Below are 19354 nucleotides of genomic sequence, written 5' to 3' on the forward strand. Positions count from 1 at the left end.
TTAAATCAAACTCATAATCCAATTTTTTACCAAAAAAAAAAGTTGAAGAAAGCAACAGAAATGTTACCTTGAAATAGTTTCCAACCGAGGAAGAATATACAAGGAATGTGTATTCTGCTGCCGGTGCCAAGCCAAGTATAGGTCCACTTCCTATGAGCAAAGGCCTAATATAAAGAGACCCTTTTCTTGAAGGGGTAATCTACTCAAATTCAATACAACAAAAGTCACATACCATCAATACATGTTCATATAGGTACACTTGTATATATGTGTTTTTGGGTAAAGAATAGAAAAATGATGATTACCCAACGCCAATTAGCAATGGCAATTTGTTTGACAGCATCAATGAATTGATCAATGGAGGGAGAAGGTATGCACATTCTCTCAGTACCAACCTGCATATGGAATGCATTCTAGTTCGAGTAGAAGAGGCAAATGCGCCCATCTGCTCTCCTACATGCTTTTGCACCTTCAAACAATCCCTATTTTGGATATAGCCCATCACAAATTTCTCTCAGTTGTAGCTAGGTAAACTTATGGTAATGCTATGTGCAAACCATGACATTTATGGGTTTGATTAGTAAAAATATTATAATGCAGTCCAATACATATTTACAATAACTAAGAGGGCAAGAAACTGAACATAGTTACATAGGTAAGTAGAGAGTTGTTGGATCATAGTCTAGTTTTTACCTAGATTGCCAAAGTTGATTGGCCTAGTTTTATTTGCTTCCATAAGTTGAATGAAGCCATCAACCTGCAAGTTTGAAACAGGGGAAAGGGTAACAATTAATTTTATTAACACAACTTCAATAAACTTGAATGTTTGGAAAATCTACATATTGTTGCATACCACAACAAGAAGGCTACACTTCTTTTGGTTTGCTGCAGTGTGTATATGTGCGCACCCATACATGAAGTGACTACATACAAAAATCATGAACCAATATGGATGGATCATGATCGTTCTGGAATACAACTAAGGCAAGTTACTAAAAATTCTTAGCCAATATAACTACAAACAAAGTGAAACCAAATACTCATCAAGAACTTTAAGTAACTTTAACTGCAGAAATGCTCCTTTTTCTCCTTTTTATATTATTTTAACGTAAATAAAATAAAATAAAAATTAATGGGTTGTCGGTTAGGGTCATCAAACCCTGGTTCTTTTTGAGAAATATTTCAAGAGAACTCAAGCAATCACTTCACCCCAAGCCACTTCTGTGATCAAATGCTTTTTCACACGAACAATCAAATTCCTTTTTCGCACATCTTAATTATTGGAACAAATCGTCTTGAATTCTTCAAGCGGTGGTCTTCAGGTCTTCAAAACTCGGTGATGAACTTGTCTATGTAGTACAGAAATATGATGCTTCAAGTCGCGTTACTTAGTCGCTTTCCTAAAGACAATATTTGCACCCACAAAAAGATGTGCAAGGGGTTACAGCAAATTTGCCTCCAGGATACAATGAAGCCTGATCTAAAGATCAAGTCTATCAGCGTCTACACTGACGACAATAGATCTGAATACTTTTGATATAATCAAGAAAACCCAGACACTGATAATCAAATCTGCAGAACTTGATTACTAGTAAAAAAAATAGAAATTGCTTAAAGAAACTCTTATTGAAAACTCAAAATCAAAAGGGAGGGAGAGAGAGAGAGGGAGAGAGAATTGCAAGAATGTTTCTGAATTTTGCGGATGGCATCAAATGGCTGATTTCGCAGCCTATTTATAGGCCTTGATGCACTTGATCGAATGGTCATATCCCATGATCGCATCCGATCAAATCTGACTATTGGATCGACGATCTACGGTGCAGATCATTCTCACACCGAATAGATGCCTTGACTAATCACACTTGATCACAATTGGGTGCCATCTCATCCGTACTATCATGCGTATCTCCAATCAATGGCTATGATCAAATCGCTCCAGATCAAACATACAACCGTTCGATCGGGTGGTTGACTCACAACCAACGGACGCCACGTCACTGCCACGTGGAGCTAACTGTATACCTGTCCGATGCAAATAGAAAAGTGCCCTCATGGCGCCTTGCGCCGATACGTCCATGCTAATTGCAAAGTGCACCATCAAATGCCACACAGCCCACTGCCCACGCCACACGCATGTGCATGTACGTGTGCGTGTGTGGATGATGCGAAGCACCATCCTTGCGGTGTGAGTGCATGTACACTAGCATTCATTCCATAATACCATATTCAAAGGAATATTCCATGTATCACTTTATTAAATGCTCCATGTTTTCCTCTCTTTCCGATGTGGGACAAAGCTCCAAGCTTATTTCATGCTTTACAAAGAAAAACATGAAAGGTTTTGAAAACACCCAAAAAAAAAAACTATAAATTTGAAAACCCATTTTGAAAATTCCCCAACATCCCACCATTTCAAAATATCAGATGATGATTCTTGGTTCACTTGGCAGCCTTATGCATAGGTGAAGATATCTTACGATTTGAATCATTCACTTAGTAAAGACATCTCAAAGTTAGTCAAGATGACATAGTAGACTTGTCTTTGAACTAGCGATCTTATACGACTAACCGGACATGTCTCACGCAAAGAACGAGTTACCTCAAGTAATCAAACAAACCGACACATGGATTGGCCTTATGTCTATATCCTGTTTCATGAGCGCTCTAGAGTCAAGCCCTTGGACTCATAGGAAGCGGCACCACCTCCTGCACTCACATAGGTAAGCTTATTAAGAGTACCCCTGTAATTTACAGTACCCTAACAACCCAATTGTAAGCTTATTAAGAGTTTGCTAACTCATCCTCTTCTTTCCACATTACAGGTACCAAGCACTTCAACCTTGGAATGAAAATGAAATAAAACTAAGTGCTTGCAATCACGACATATGGTGTGCTTGGGCTTATTGAACTCAAGACATGATGTTTCTTCAAGCATTGAGTCGAGTTTCCACCAGGGTGATTATGTTAAGTGGGCTTAAGGCCCATCCCCTTTGATGTTTTCCACACCAAATCCCTTGCAAGTCCCTTTGTTAAGGGGTCAGCTAAGTTTTCACTTGATTTTATATAACTAATGGTAATCACACCTTCTGTGATTAACTACCTGAAATAGCTATGTCTCAGTCCTATATGCTTGGACTTTTCATTATAGACATGGCTATAGGCCCGTGATAGAGTTGTTCACTATCACAATGCAAAGATATTGGCGGCGTAGGTTTTGGCCATATCTTAATCTCTAACAAGAGATTCCTTAGCCACTCTGTCTCTTTGCTACAAGAAGCCAATGCTACAAACTCAAACGCCATGGTTGAGTCTATTATTCATGTTTACTTCTTAGAACCCCAAGAGACCGCTCCTCCTCCAATAGTAAAAATCCAACCACTCGTGGACGAGTGATCATCACGGTCAGTTATCCAACTGGCATCCGTGAATCATTCCAGTACTTCTGGATAGCCATTATAGACTATTCCATAGTCTATTATTTTCCTCAAGTACCTAAGTACTCGATTAACATCATGCCAATGCACATTACTGGGATTACTAGTGTATCTACTAAGTTTTCCCAATGCAAATGCAATATCAGGTCTAGTGCAAGTCATGGCATACATCAGGCTATCACTCTTGAATATTCTAGCTGATTAACAACTCTTTCAGTATTATGATACAATTTCAAATTTGAATCAAAAGGTGTAGACATGGGTGTACAATCATTTTGATTAAATTGCTTAAGAATTTTCTCAATATAGTGCGATTGGGTAAGAATCAAATTATTGTCCTCTCGTTTGATCTTAATACCCAAGATTACATCAACCAAGCCCATGTGTTTCATACTAAAGCTAGACGACAAGAAACTTTTAGTACTTTTAATGACATCATTATCAGTACCAAAAATAAGCATGTCGTCTACACATAGGCATATGATTATACCTCTATTGCCAGTAAACTTACTGTACACACACTTATCAGATTCATGTATCCTAAAACCATTTGACAATATTACTTTGTCAAATTTCTCATGCCACTGTTTTGGAGCTTGTTTCAGTCCATATAGTGACTTCACTAGTTTACACACTTTGTGTTCTTGACCCTGTACAACAAATCCTTCCGGTTGTTGCATGTAGATTTCCTCATCTAACTCTCCATTCAGGAAAGCGGTCTTAACATCCATTTGATGGATTTCAAGCTTGTAGATTGAGGCTAAGGAAATCAATACTCGAATAGTGGTGATCCTGGCCACTGGAGAATATGTATCAAAATAATGAACACCCTCCTTTTGAGTAAAACCCTTAGCAACTAATCTTGCTTTGAACTTGTCAATTGTGCCATCAACTTTCATTTTCCTTTTGAAAATCCATTTACAACCAATTGGTTTGGATCCAGGTGGCAAATCAGCAAGTATCCAAGTATTATTACCTATGATAGAATCCATCTCATCGTTTATTACTTCTTTCTAGAAAGTAACGTCTTGAAACTTCATAGCCTCCTCAAAGGTTAATGGATCTAAATCCATATTCAAAGAAATCATTGTTTGCTTACTATAATCTTTCCTAGTTCCTTCTACAAGGTAAATTATGAAATCAGGGCCAAATGACTTCTCAGTCCTAGCCCTCCTACTCCTCCTTAACTCAACAAGCTCATTAGGTTCATTAGGCTCAATGGGTTCATGTCGTTCACTTTCCTCTGTAGACATCAAAGGAGTTGATTCATTTCCTTGATTAGAATCCAGTCTTGGAATGGTTGTGAAACTTTTCTCATAAAACACCGCATCACGTGATTCAATGATGGTATTTCTTTGCACTGAACCATTGGGCTCTACTACTAGAAACCTATATGATTTGCTATGTATAGCATAGCCAAGGAATATGCATTCAATTCCTTTTTCACCTAATTTCTTCCTTTTAGGTTCAAGCAATCTGACTATTGCTCTACATCCCCATGTTTTCAAGTAACCTAGATTAGGTTTCTTATTTTTCCATAGTTCATAAGGAGTAACATTTCTTCCCTTGAGAGGAATTCTATTGAGCATGTGACAGGTAGTGAGCAAGGCTTCACCCCAAAAACCAAAACTTAAATTGGAGTAAGAAAGCATAGCATTAATCATTTCTGTTAATGTCCTATTCTTTCTTTCAGCTACTCCATTTTGTTGTAGTGTGTAGGGTGCAGACTTCTCATGAATAATACCAACATTTTCACAATATTCTGGAAAATGGTGTTCACCGCCTCTATCAGACCTAAATCTCTTTATTTTGACATCACACTAATTTTCTACTTCTGTCTTAAAAATCTTGAATTTATCAAGCACCTCATCTTTTGAATGCAAAAGATAGATATGACAGTACTTAGAAAAATCATCAATGAATGTTACAAAATATTTCTTACCATCTCTAGTGGCGGTACTTAGAAAAATCATCAATGAATGTTACAAAATATTTCTTACCACCTCTAGTGGGGGTACTACGCATGTCACATACATCACTATGCACAAGTTCAAGCAAAGGTGTGGTTTTATCTACTTTAGGAAATGGAATGCACGTAATTTTTAATTGCACACAAAATTTACATTTTCCAAACATATCAATTTCATACTTGGGAATTAAATCTAAATTAACCAAATCATACATTTTCCTAGTATTAACATGACCTAAACGAGCATGCCATAAAGAAAGAGAATCAACAATATAAGCAGAAATAGATGTATTATTGATAATGTTAAGTTTGAACATTCATTGATACATGTAGCCCTTTCCAACAAAAATCTCACCCTTAGACAAGACAAATTTGTCCGACTCAAATACTAACTTGAAACCATGCTTATTAAGCAGGCTTCCAGATACAAGGTTTTTCCTGACATCAGGTACATGATAAACATTATTAAGACTTAAGACTTTTCCAGATGTGAACTCTAGATCCACCGTCCCTTTGCCTTTGATAGCAGCAGTTAAAGAGTTGCCCATGGAGAGAACTGTTTCATCACTCACTTGTTCATAAGTAGTGAAACGGCTCTTGTCGTTGCAGACGTGCCTTGTTGCTCCTGAGTCAATCCACTAGTCACCTGCATCTTCGAGCATGTTCACCTCCGATACAACAGTCACGAACTTGTTCTTGGCATTTGATGCTTCTAGCTTCTTCTTGTATGACCGGCATTCATTTCTGAAGTGCCTTGGGCTTGCCACAGTGCCAACAAGCACCTTTCGGCTTCTTAGCATCTTTCTCGGGTTGGGGTTCACGCTTACGCTTCTTTTTTGTTAAACCTCTTGCCATCATCCACCATGTAGATCTTGGAAGTCTAAGCCAATTGGTTATCTTTAAATTCAAAAAGCCTTGACTCTTCCTCAACTCGAAGGTGTTGAGCCAATTCCTCTAAAGTAAGATCTTTCTTTTTGTGTTTTAGAGTTTTCTTAAAATCCTTGCAAGAAGATGGCAGTTTCTCTATTCTAGATGAAACTACAATAGATTCATCCATGTTCATATTCTTTTGTCGAAACTGACTCAGAATTTGCTGGATCTCATGGAATTGTTCCATAATGGGCTTTGTATCAATCATAGTAAAATGCATAAAATTACTAACAAGAAATTTCTTAGTGGTGGCTTCGTCGATGAGATACTTTGACTGTAATATGTCCCAGAGTTGCTTTGCCATTTCCAGATGTTGATACACATCGAACAAAGAGTCTGACAGTGCATTCAGAATATGTCCTCGGCAAATGTAGTCGTCATTCTCCCATTTGGTTTTGGTACGGGTTTACTCCATAGTCTCGTCTTCTTGCTCCACCGGATAGAGGGTAATTAGCACTTAGACCACTTTGAGAGTGGTGAGCAAAAAGTGCATCCTCTTTTTGCCAGCGTCGGAAATTTCCTCTATCAAAGCAGTCAAGCTTCATGAAATCTTTAGTCATTTTCTTAATAGACATCACCATATCTAAATATTGTCTTTAGATTGTTGGAACAAATTGTTTTGAATTCTTCAAGTAGTGATCTTCAGGTCTTCAAAACTTGGCGATGAACTTGTCTATGTAGTAAAGAAATATGATTATTCAAGTCGCGTTACTTAGTCGCTTTCCTAAAGACAATATTTGCACCCACAAAAAGGTGTGCAGGGGGTTATAGCAAATTTGCCTGTAGGATACAGTGAAGCCTGATCTAAAGATCAAGTCTATCGGCGTCTGCACTGATGACAATAGATCTGAATACTCTTGATATAATCAAGAAAACCAAGAAACTGATAATCAAATCTGCAGAACTTGATTGCCAGTTAGAAAAGCAAAAATTGCTTAAAGAAACTTTTGATCGAAAACTTAAAATCAAGAGAGAGAGAGAGAAAGAAAATTGCAGGAATGCTTCTGAATTTTGTGGATGGCATCAAATAGCTGATTTCACAGCCTATTTATAAGCCTTGATGCACCTGATCAAATGGTCATGTCCCTTGATCGCATCCGATCAGATTTGACCATTGGATAGATGATCTACGGTGCAGATCATTCTCATACCGAATAGATGCCTTGATTAATCACACATGATCACGATCAGGTGCCATCTCATCCGTATGATCATGCGCATCTCCAATCAACAGCTATGATCAAATCGCTCTAGATCAGACATACAACTGTTCGATCAGTTGGTTGACTCACTGCCAACGGATGCCACGTCACTACCACATGGAGCTGACTGTATTCCACATCACCCATGACATATTGGATCCATGTCATCGGTCCAACCTGTCCGATGCAAATAGGAAAACGCCCTCATGGTGCCTATGCAAAGTGCGCCATCAAACACCACATAGCCCACTGCCCACGCCACGCTCGTATGCGTTTGCGGATGGTGTGAAGCACCATCCTTGCGGTGTAAGTGCATGTACACTAGTATTCATCCCATAATACCATATTCAAATAAATATTCCATGTAGCACTTTATTAAGTGCTCCATGTTTTCCTCTCTTTCCAATGTGGGACAAAGCCCCAAGCTTATTTCATGCTTTCCAAAAAAAAACTTGGAAGGTTTTGAAAACACCTAAAAATAAACTATAAATTTGAAAACCTATTTTCAAAATTCCCCAACATTAATTACTTCCAAAGTTTTTCTAGCAAAATTCACAGCAAAGTTTCACCTTATTATGAATACATCACTTCCCAAAACTTTTTCACAAGTAAGACCTCAAACACAAGTATTGAATTTAATAAAGATGTGAGTGAGACTATAGGATCTCACATAACCCATCACTAGCTAGCTGCCTTTGATACAAAATAAAAATAAAAAATCAATTTGATATTGCTGAATGAGAAAATGAATCAAATTTTACAAGATCAATACAAAAAAAAGTTCCTAGAATTTAAAATATGTGAATGAGATGCAACATATGACCCACAGCCACAGCACACCAAATACTGTGAAATTTTCTAGATATTTCTGGATATATATATTTCTGATATATATATATATATATATATTCAATTCTAAAAAACAGTCAATAAGCTTTCACTCCTTGTAGTTTAAGTTCTACATTAAAAGCTACCAGGTTAAATGACACTGAAATAGCTACAAAAAAATTATATTATTAATTCAGAACTACCTGTCATTTGAAAGATTCCAAGCTTCTTGTCTCAGTTCTGGGGATGTCTCAAGGGCTGCAAGGTAGTTTGATATAAATTTATGAGGATGTTCGACATGGCAAATGAAACCCCGTCTTCTTCAATAGATGTTTTTTTGTTCTATTCAGGTCCTAGTCAGGTCCATCTTCAACTCTGCATATTTCAGTAGATGCCACTTGCATTACACAAGCAAATCTGTGAATGACCATGTATAAATAAAAAAAAAATTCCTTTTGTCATCCCACCCTAACCTTAGATAAGCATAGAACATAAGCAAAAATAGATCTGAAATTAATAATAATCTATATATCTTGCTAATAATCTATTAACATCTTATCTTTGGCACAAAACCAATCGTCAATCTAAGCACTAATCCTTGTTTAAGAAAACACAATAAAACCAATGATGATTAATGTTCTTCAAAGATGTGTTAGATAAACATAGAAAACTATATAAACACACATATGTAGTGACATCATCGAATAAAGAGAAGAATAGAGAAAAAGTAAGAGAAAAACATTAAAAATTTCTTAGCTACCTATTTGTGGAACAAACAAAAAATCTATTTAAATCAAATACAGCTCTAGATCAAAACTATTGAAGCCGAATTCCTAAGAGAAGCATAAGCCTAGATCCAGATTGTTACTATGTAGTGATGAAAATCTCTGAATCTTGAGTGCACTCATAGCAAGTTTAGATCAGACTCGATTAAGAACAAGCCCTATAATGAAAATCAAAACCCTAATCAAATGTAAATACAATAATTTTCAATAATAAATTTGAACATATATGAAAACTAGTAAATCAAATACAAGATTGCTACCATGAAAACTCTGTATCTCGAGTGAACTCAACAACTCCAAATCAAGAGCGATTGGATACCTGAATCCATTAAAAACGAAGACCTAGATCAGTAAAGATTAAGGGAAATCAAAAAATCTCAAAGGAAAATATCAAACCTTAAGACGTAGTACACAAATCGAAATCGAGATCCAGATTGAACAAGAAACCATTGAGATTAGAAGCATCAATCTCTCTATAGATCTGTAAACTCCAGGAACTCTTCATTGCTGGCTGCATCCATGGCTCCTTAGGGCTACTGAGAGAGAACTGTTGGAACAAAGGGTCTTGAATTCTTCAAATGGTGGTCTTTGGGTCTTCAAAATTTGGCAATGATTTTGTCTATATAGAACAGAAAATTAGTGCTTCAAGTCACGTTACTAAGTCGCTTTCCTAAAGACAATATTTGTACCCATCAAAAGGTGTGCAAGAGATTATAACAAATTTGCCTCCAGTATACAATGAAGCCTGATCTAAAGATCAAGTCTATCGGCGTCTGCATTGACGACAATAGATCAAAACACTCTTGATATAATCAAGAAACCAAGACACTGATAATCAAATCTGCAAAACTTGATTATCAATAAAAAAAACAGAAATTTGCATAAGAAACTGTTGATCGAAAATTCAAAATCAAGAGGGAAAGAGAAAGAGAGAATTGCAAGAATGCTTTTCAAGATTTTGGATGGAATGAAATGGCTGATTTCGTAGCCTACTTATAGGCCTTGATGGATCTGATCGAATGGTCATGTCCCTTGATCACATCCGATCAGATCTGACCGTTAGATCGACGATCTATAGTACAGATCATTCTGACACCAAATAGATGCCTTGACTAATCACACCTAATCACAATCGGGTGCTATCTCATCCGTATAATCGCGCGCATCTCCAATCAATGGCTATGATCAACCCGTTCCAGATCAGACACACAACCGTTTGATCAGTTGGTTGACTCATCGCCAACGGACAACACATCACTGCCACGTGGAGCTAACTGAATTCCACGTCACCCATGCCACGTCATCGCTCCAACCTATCCGATGCAAATAGGAAAGCGCCCTCATGGCGCGTTGCACCAATGCGTCCGTGCTAAGTGCAAAGTGTGCCATCAAACGCCACACAGCCTACGCTACGCGCGCGCGTGCGTGTGCGGATGGTCCTTGCGGTGTGGGTGCATGCATACTAGCTTTCATCCCATAATTCCATATTCAAAAGAATATTCCATGTAGCACTTTATCAAGTGCTCCATGTTTTGCTCTCTTTCCAATGTGGGACAAAGTCCTCAAGCTTATTTCATGCTTTCCAAAGAAAACATTAAAGGTTTTTAAAACACCCAAAAATTAAACTATACATTTTGAAAACCATTTTGAAACTTCCCCAACAAGAACCATTTTAGAGAGAGAGAGAGAGCCATTTGGAAATGTTTGAATAGATATGGGTTAAGTCTCTGTGAAGTTAAACGGACTTCTCATTGAGACCATCAAAGGGCATCTAAAGGTGATATCACGCTTTGAGAATCGTGTTTGCCATTAAGATATACCACAGCATTTTTTAAAGTGCCTTGATATCAACGCCATCATAGGCAACTTTTTTTGTAGTGTTAGTATATGGTTATTCAAGGGGGAGTGTTGTGAAATATTTAGATAATCATCAAAAGAGATGTAATTGAAATTCTAATGAGTTTTTAGGTCAAAGTGGAAATAGGAGATAGTTTTGCCATATAGGAAGTGTGGTATGCCATGTGGTAAACCACATGGTGTGGCGAATAGTGGTAAATAGTGAGAGTTTTACTACTTATAAATAGGTGAGTTTGCGTGGTAATGAATATATATATATATATATATATATATAATAAAAATAATAAAAAATAATAAAAAAATGAAAAAAATCTTTTTGTTTCCTCTTCTATTGTGGCTATTTCTTTTTTATTTTCTTCAGTTTTATAACACTTTGATTTATATTTGATTTTTTACTATGTCATTTTTTACTTGATCTGAGATTCTATAGTAGAATACATTTTTTTTTTTTTTATTTATGTTCAATTTAGCCGATTCTTTTTTATTCAACTTTTTACAAGAGGTTGTTTTTTTAAAAAAAAAAAATAGAAAATCAAGGCTGATAGTTTATTTTATTGAGTAAATGTATGTGCTCTTTACGTGTATTTCTATAGGAGTAAATACATAGAATGTCAGTCTTTCTCAATATTACCTAGTATTGTTTCATCATTTCATGAAATGAAATATATGGATAAAATCATATCACTACTACATATATACTCATGATTGGTTCTTTCTTTCTGAAATAATTATTTTAGAAAATTAATGCAGTTAAAAAAAACAAACAAACAAATAACATATAGTCATTGTCCCTAATATGAGGTCATATGTTCACAATTTAGTGAACCAACTAGGTCTAGCCTAGTTGGCCACCATGCCTTCCTTAGGGTTTAGTCCCAAGAAGGTCATGGGTTCAATTCCTCTTAGGAGGGTTGAATTAAGGGAGTGCAAACACCTAGATGCTTTGCCGATCAAAAAAAATATTCACACTTTAGTGAGTCTGATAAAAGAGCGTATAAACAATACACATTAATTGATATAAAACATTAGAGCCTACTAATTTAGGTGTGGTCATTATATTTTTTTTAATATAAGGTCCATATATTTTGACCAATTATATTTTGTGTATTGATTATATGTATGAGTTGCCAATTGTAAAAGTTAGATATGGTAGCTGTGAATATTGTGTTCTACTAAGGGAAATATTGTGCGGGATCCCCTAGAATGTGTCCCATGACATTGAAAAGAAGTGTTAAAAATACTGTATTATTGATTGATTGATATTTGATTCTGTTACAATTGATTGATTATATAGATGTAGGTTAGGTGGTGGTAGGTGAGGAGTAGGTGAGTATAGTAGGTGAGTGTGTGGTAGGTGATGGTAAGTGTGTGGTAGGTGATGGTAAATTCTAACAGCCCCCCGCAAACTCAAAGAGGATAGAAACTAACCAACTTGAGTTTGAAGAGAGGAACAAAACAAGAAAATACATAAAAAAAAAAGGATAGGAGACACTGTATGGTCGTGTCAGACCGTTGGTGAAGACACTGTATGGTGGTGTCATAACGTTGTAGAGGACACTGTATGGTGGTGTCAGACCGATGTAGAAGACAGTTTATGGGGTCATGTCGGACCGTTGTAGAAGACAGTTTATGGGGTCATGTCGGACCGTTGTAGAAGACAGTTTACGGGGTCATGTCGGACCGTTGTAGAAGACAGTTTACGGAGTCTTGCTGGACCCTTGTAGAAACTAACCGGAATCAATGTCGGGACAGTTTACAGAGTCTTGTCGGACCCTTGTAGAAACTAACCGGAATCTATGTCGGGACAGTTTACAGAGTCTTGTCGGACCCTTGTAGAAACTAACCGGAATCTATGTCGGGACAGTTTACAGAGTCTTGTCGGACCCATAAAGGAGCTAACCGGAATCAAATGTCGGGACAGTTTATGGGGTCATGTCAGACCCTTGTAAAAGTGGCACCCTCAAAAGGTGTGCCCCAATTTTGTCAAAAGGCGTGCCATCAAAAGGCGTGCCCAATTCATCAAAAAGTGTGCCGGACATGATGGCGAGGCACGTGGGCGCCTTGGCTTGCGTGCCCGTTTGTCGGCTGGTGGTAAGAGACGCGCGATGCGCGTGGCTGCCTCGGCTATAAGACAGAGGCTGAGGCTGAGGCAAAAAACCTGCAAGAGATATTCTGAGAGAGATTTCTGAGAGAGATTCTGTAACACTCTGTTTTCTGAGAGAGAATTCTGAGAGAGATACTGTGTAACACTCTGGTGCCTAGAAAGTGGCTTCATCGTCTTCCCGCGGGCTGCTCACCCTCTTTCCCGACCTCAACGAGTCAACGAGAGAGAGAACTGGTGCGGTGGCACTGGAAACTCAACCAAGCGCCCCGGAGTTTGCTCCGTTGAACTTTCCGATGCGGTCGGTGGAGCAAAGAATGGCAGTGCAGTCAGATGTGGAGGCCAACCAGTATACTTTGAAGGCATGCGTGGAAAGCATGACGGTGGTCACAAACTTGTCGAACCGGCTGCAGAGTAGGACAAATGAGGTGCAGCAGTTAACCTCCCAGCTGGCTCTGCTCCAACGCATGTATAAGGATGCGCGAGCAGAGATAAGTGTGCTAAGGGCAGAAAACAAGGAGCTGAAGCGGAATGCCACCGTGATGTTCCGATTTGGAGGGCCGCCATATGCTGCAGTGGAGGAGCAGGGAGTAGTGCTCGGTGGCGTGGGAAATCCGGAGGCAACACCATCAAGGGCCGTCCAAGACGGAGGCAAGAAGAAGAGACGTGCAGCAGAGTAGAGAAGAAAAATCCCCCTGGAGATGTGGGTGTGCTGTTTGTGTTTGTTTGGTGGGTTTTTTTTTTTTTTTTTTTTTTGTTGTTTTTTTTTTGTGGTGTAAAATTGTGATCGGGGGATCCCTGAGATGAATAAAATAGGATGTGTTGTGCAAATTTGTAAGTTGTTTTTTTTTTTTTTTTTTTTTTTGAAATAAAAAAATGTAATGAAAAATTATTTGAAAAAAACTGGCTCACTGAACGTGGAAAAATGTGTAAAAGAAATAAAGAAAAAGAGGGAAGTGAGTTGGTGGACTAAGCACTGAGAGAATAAAAAAAAAAAAAAATTATATATATATAATATAAAAAAAAACACTGGTGGAATAATATAATAAAAAAAGCACTGGTGGGCTAAGCACTAAGCACTGGTGGAATAATAGAATATAAAAATATATATATATATATATATATATAAAATAAAGAAAGGTGAGGAGAGACATGCCCATGTGGGGCAATTGAGAATGATTATTATGTTATGGGCATATGGCGGAGGGATGAGGGAATCGGTCAGGAGAGTGCACTGGTGGAATTGGTCACAAAGCGCTGCTTTTAGAGTTCGGACCTCATTTTCTGCCATTCCCACACTAATACTACTTTCTGCCATTGCTCATCAGTTGGTAGTTGAAAACAAGAGTAATTCAGAACAACTTAGAAGATATAAACTCTTTCACAGAGCATGACCCAATTGAAACAATAGTCAAAGTGGAGAGAATAAATCTTTTCCAGCAGAATAATCCTCAAGATCCATACTTTGGCAGAGGAAAAGATGTGTCACGCGGAGGAGAAGAAAAGGGCTAAGGACGAGATTTCAACCCCCTTTCTCTCTCTGTCTCTCTTGTGGTTGGCTGATGTGTATAAAGGAATGTGCTTACGTGAGTTCCGGTGGTGCTTCCGACGAAAAAGGCTATATATATACAGAACAGAGTGAACGATATATACGTATAGAGAGTGAGAGAGAGAGAAACAGAGTCCTCTGCTTGTTCTGCAGTATAGCCAGGAGAGAGAGAGAGGGTGTACGCAGCGGTGGCGACCTGAAGAGGATGCTCTGTTGCGTGCGTATGTAAAACAGTGTGGACCAAGGGAGTGGAACCTTGTGTCACAGCGCATGAACACGCCGCTTGACAGAGACGCCAAATCCTGTTTGGAGATAGTGGGTGTGGGTGTGGGTGATGCTGGCCCGGTTGTGGAGTGGCAGTGGTGGTGGCTTGACAGTGTTGTTGAAGAATCTGCCATTGAAGAAGAAATTAGGAAAATTTGGGTTTGTCCGGCGGGCGGCCAAGGCGAGATTGCCGCCCGCCGGTGGAACGAAAATACTAGGTTCTTAACCTTGCTCTGATACCATGTTAAAAATACTGTATTATTGATTGATTGATATTTGATTCTGTTACAATTGATTGATTATATAGATGTAGGTTAGGTGGTGGTAGGTGAGGAGTAGGTGAGTATAGTAGGTGAGTGTGTGGTAGGTGATGGTAAGTGTGTGGTAGGTGATGGTAAATTCTAACAAGAAGGGATTGTATAATGTGCAAAATGGGACAACATTAGGCAAGTTGAAGGGATGATGGTGCCTAAGGTTGCCAATTATGAGAAAATTTACTATTGAAGTTCAAGTACATGTTCCCATTGAAGGGGAAATACAGGTCCTTATCAATCAACGACGATGAGATCTTTCTTTTTCAGGTGCTGTAGAAAGATTTAGCTGATGATCAGGATTCAGGATTATTAACTAATGTGATTGGATTATTCCGATAATATCTAATAGTGTGTCCCCCTCTATGAAGCACGGGTACGGGTACGAGTACTGGTACTGGTATGATATGGGTACGTCGATACTGTAAAATTTAAAAAAATAGGATAGGGGTACGGTTGGGTACGCTTGTAAAAAATATTTATTTTTAATTTAGAATAATGTAAAAATTAATTATATAGTTTAATTTGTTAAGATCCAACTTAAAATTAACATTTAATGTCAAAAGTAAATGTATAAATCAAAATTAAATGTCAATATATTAAATAACTTACAAATCATAGTTTAATTTTAAAATCATGCTAAGCATAAAACTAAAAGTAAAAAAGAAATCTAGTGAAAGGAGTTTTATTCTTGTAGTAGAAGAAAATATTATTTCCACTAAAATACGGTACGTCTTAGGTATATATTAGATACGTCTGGGTATGTCAAAAATTAAGAAGAAAAAATTTAGATACGTGTTTCGTGTATCAAGTATGTATACAGAAGTATCATATGAGGTATCATACGCTGGTAAGTATCCAGTACAAGTATAACATATTTTTTAAAGTACCCATGCTTCATAAGTCCCCTTTTTAAGGATATACCCCTTCCTTTGATTATTCAGGATTGGATGGTTGTTTGTCACACCTAGTAGTGCATTGTAATATGGTTTAATAGTCGCTTCTCCAGTTCTTAGTTTTGTTTTTGCTTTTGTACGAGGACTTATTATCCTTCACTTTTTTCATCTTTTATTTCAATAAAATTGTTTTTGAAGGTTTTCAAAAAAAATATTTATTTATGATTTTATTGTTGTCTAAATATAAATTTTGAATTTTTTGTACATATTGTTTGTTTATATTAGACAATTTTTTTTTTTTTTTTTTTTTTTTGAAGTGAATGAATAATTTTTTGGATGTTTAGCTACAAAGAAAATATTATAAGGAAAAAGGAGAAGTATACAAATGAGCACTACAATCTCTAAGCAGATGAGTTACTATGTCCTCCACTTTTCTAGTTACATCTAGTTACAAAGTTTACATATAAAAGGGATTGTTAGACACTGCTTGGGCCCTAAAGATTTTAGGACTGGCCCTAGTTACTTGGGTCCTTGAGATATTGGGACTGGTCTTGGTTACTTCTCATCTATTACAGTGACTTCTTGTTATTGTGTGTTTTCACACATTGAGTTTATTAGACATCGCTTATCTCAATGACATCTTATCTTAGCAATAATGTCCTTCATATAACATTGCTTTATCATCTTGATGACTAAAGTGTGATCTTCGCATTCATTAGTCATTGTGGATGTCGTGTCATTTTTTATGTTTAAGGCACGTTTCTATATTATATTGTGCTAACTCATTATCTCACATTAATAGAGTCATTTAATTTTAATGAAAAATTAAGAAAATTTGGAAAGTACTAAATTTTACTTTATTCCCTTATGGTTTTGGTCATCCGCGGTTTATCTCTTGACATTTGAAAATGATCACATAACCCACATGTGATTTGTAGACTGAAATGCACTATTAAATATTTTGTCCAACTTAACAATAAGTGTGAAACACATTACAGATAAAAGGAGGTTATATGCTCATTTTCAAATTTTAATAAGATAAATCACACATGAAATAAAGCACAAACGGTTGAAGTGTACTTTTCCTTCCGAACAAATGATGAAAATAGTCATAGTTCACACACTTAAGTTACTTATATACAGAAATATTTTAGTCTTTTTTATTAAATCGTTAACGGGCCTAACGGTGCACTTCAAGTTCACAAATCGTGTAAGGTTTATGTAGTCATTTCCAAACGTTAAGGGAGCAAACGGCACATGGCCCAAACCACATAGGGGTAAAGTGATGTTTGCCCATTAAACAAAGGCATCGATCCGTCATAATCAAATAATCTAGGCTCAGAAACTTAAGTATAAGAGGGGAATGTCATTAATTGATGCACCTCTTCTCGCCCAATCAAGTAATTGGACACTACTAACCTTTTATTTTATGAGATTATATGACTAAATTATTCTAGAAGCTTCATTATTAATCCAAATCCATTACTGGGGTTGTTTGAGATGACCCAAATAAGTATACTTTTTATCGTTTTACAAAAAGATGTGCAAAAAAGTAGAGAGATGATGTAATGGAAAAAAGATAAAAAGATAAAAAGTGTGTACTTATTTTGGATAGCCAAACTTGGCCTAAATCTAATCAACTAAATGATTGAATAAATAAGTATTATTCAAGTTGGATGCATCACTACAACCATATTAAACCAATAACTTTTTCATAAAACCATGAATTTAAACATATAGAAATGATCATGATTCCGACTCAAACAATACTATTAATTAAAATCATTCCAAATACACAATTGATCCATATATATATATATATATATAACTTGCATTATTTAAAGAACAATGCACCAAGTTAAGTAGAATGCCATGAAGATGAGAAACTTATCCGGATTCCACCACCAAGTGACCAACTTGGAAAACATGATTAAAATAATATACACATGATCCTAAACATGCCACTAATCATACAAGATGCAAACCTAAGTTCGATTTAAGGGTACTAACATGATTTAATGCAAATAAAACAACTAACAAGCAAAACTAACATGCTAAATATTACATGAAGATTAAACCAGGCTTAATGCATGATTACATGATGATTGAACTAACCTAAACATGCAGCAACTATGCATTCAACATAAAACATGCTAAACAAAGCGAAAGCATGCAAATTTAACAACCTACATGATGCTTTTATGATGGCTAACACCCTAATCATTATCAAACAATGAAAACATAACTAAAAGGTACTGAAATTAAAGTCAGAAGCTTACTTGCTTGTTTGAAACAAACCAAAGGGCACAACCAAAAAGGTGAGAAAAAGATGATATTTCCTTGATTGAAGGCTTCCCTTAGGTTTGGCTTCAATTTAATTCACTTTATTCAAACCCTAGATCTACTTTTAGGTTGGTGGAGCTGCTGTTAGGGTTTGTGTATCTCAGATTTGAGGGTGGGTGGTTAAGGTTCACTCACAAACTTAGTTAAAACTTGGTCCCTCAAAGAAGGGGTACAGGAGTGGCTATTTATAGGCAAAGAAGAGCTTAGGGGCCAAGCAAGGAGCTTCTAGGATTGCCCCATCACATTCTCCTTGCATCTCCCATCCAAAACATGCCAACAATCCTGACTAAAATCGAAATTCTGGGCTATCGGAAGGATGTGCGAGCTCACTAGGGAAGTGCGGCCACAAAAGCAATGTGCAACCGCATGACCTAGGTGAGGGCACACGTGCCATTTGGGGGACATGTGTCCACTCGCAATTCAAAGGTGCGGGGTTCTATGCCTTTGGGCTTGCTTGTTGTCTAAGTAAGCCCAATTAACTCTCAATCGACGTTTTTAAGCAAAATCAATCCATTCTTTTGGAAATGTCGCCAATTTAGGTTCAACTGGACTTTCTTCTCTCCATCTCTCCTAAGTGGGATCAAAGAGTTAGGTTTTTGGATAAAAATGGGGCAAAATGGTCATTTTTGTAAAAAGGCGCTTTTGGCTAAAACCAACATAATACAACTCGTAACAATTTCAAATATTTCTACGAATGAAATATTTACCATTTCGTTATCAAGAAGCTTTCAAGTACCCAAAGTCTTAGGGTAGTCAAAAATAGGATGTCTACAGTCATCATACCTACTGAGTTGGAGAAGACAACAAAGTACTTATAAAAGGATTATCTTTAGTCTTAACAATAGGTACTCTTATCAATATGACGACACTTAATGGGTAACCATT

The 19354-nt window shown here is 37.0% G+C and overlaps 1 long non-coding RNA gene across 3 annotated transcripts; it reads right to left on the minus strand.

Moving 5' to 3' along the window:
• Positions 1-67: 67 nt before the first annotated feature.
• Positions 68-18886, minus strand: LOC114304668 (uncharacterized). Of its 3 annotated transcripts, none has more exons than XR_014350012.1 (6): positions 18406-18886; positions 9596-9767; positions 9409-9467; positions 8567-8738; positions 854-968; positions 68-757 (listed from the first exon to the last, which is right to left on the minus strand). It is a non-coding gene; the product is annotated as an uncharacterized LOC114304668 (long non-coding RNA). The 3 variants fall into 3 exon arrangements; XR_014350014.1 differs by lacking the exon at positions 854-968 and having other exon boundaries at positions 68-482; positions 694-757; positions 18406-18884; XR_003642194.2 differs by lacking the exon at positions 854-968 and having other exon boundaries at positions 18406-18883.
• Between the last annotated feature and the right edge of the window lie 468 nt (positions 18887-19354).

Source organism: Camellia sinensis, chromosome 14 (genome assembly GCF_055761805.1).
Source record: "Camellia sinensis isolate YWXY chromosome 14, ASM5576180v1, whole genome shotgun sequence".
In the NCBI taxonomy this organism is placed as follows: Eukaryota; Viridiplantae; Streptophyta; class Magnoliopsida; order Ericales; family Theaceae; genus Camellia; species Camellia sinensis.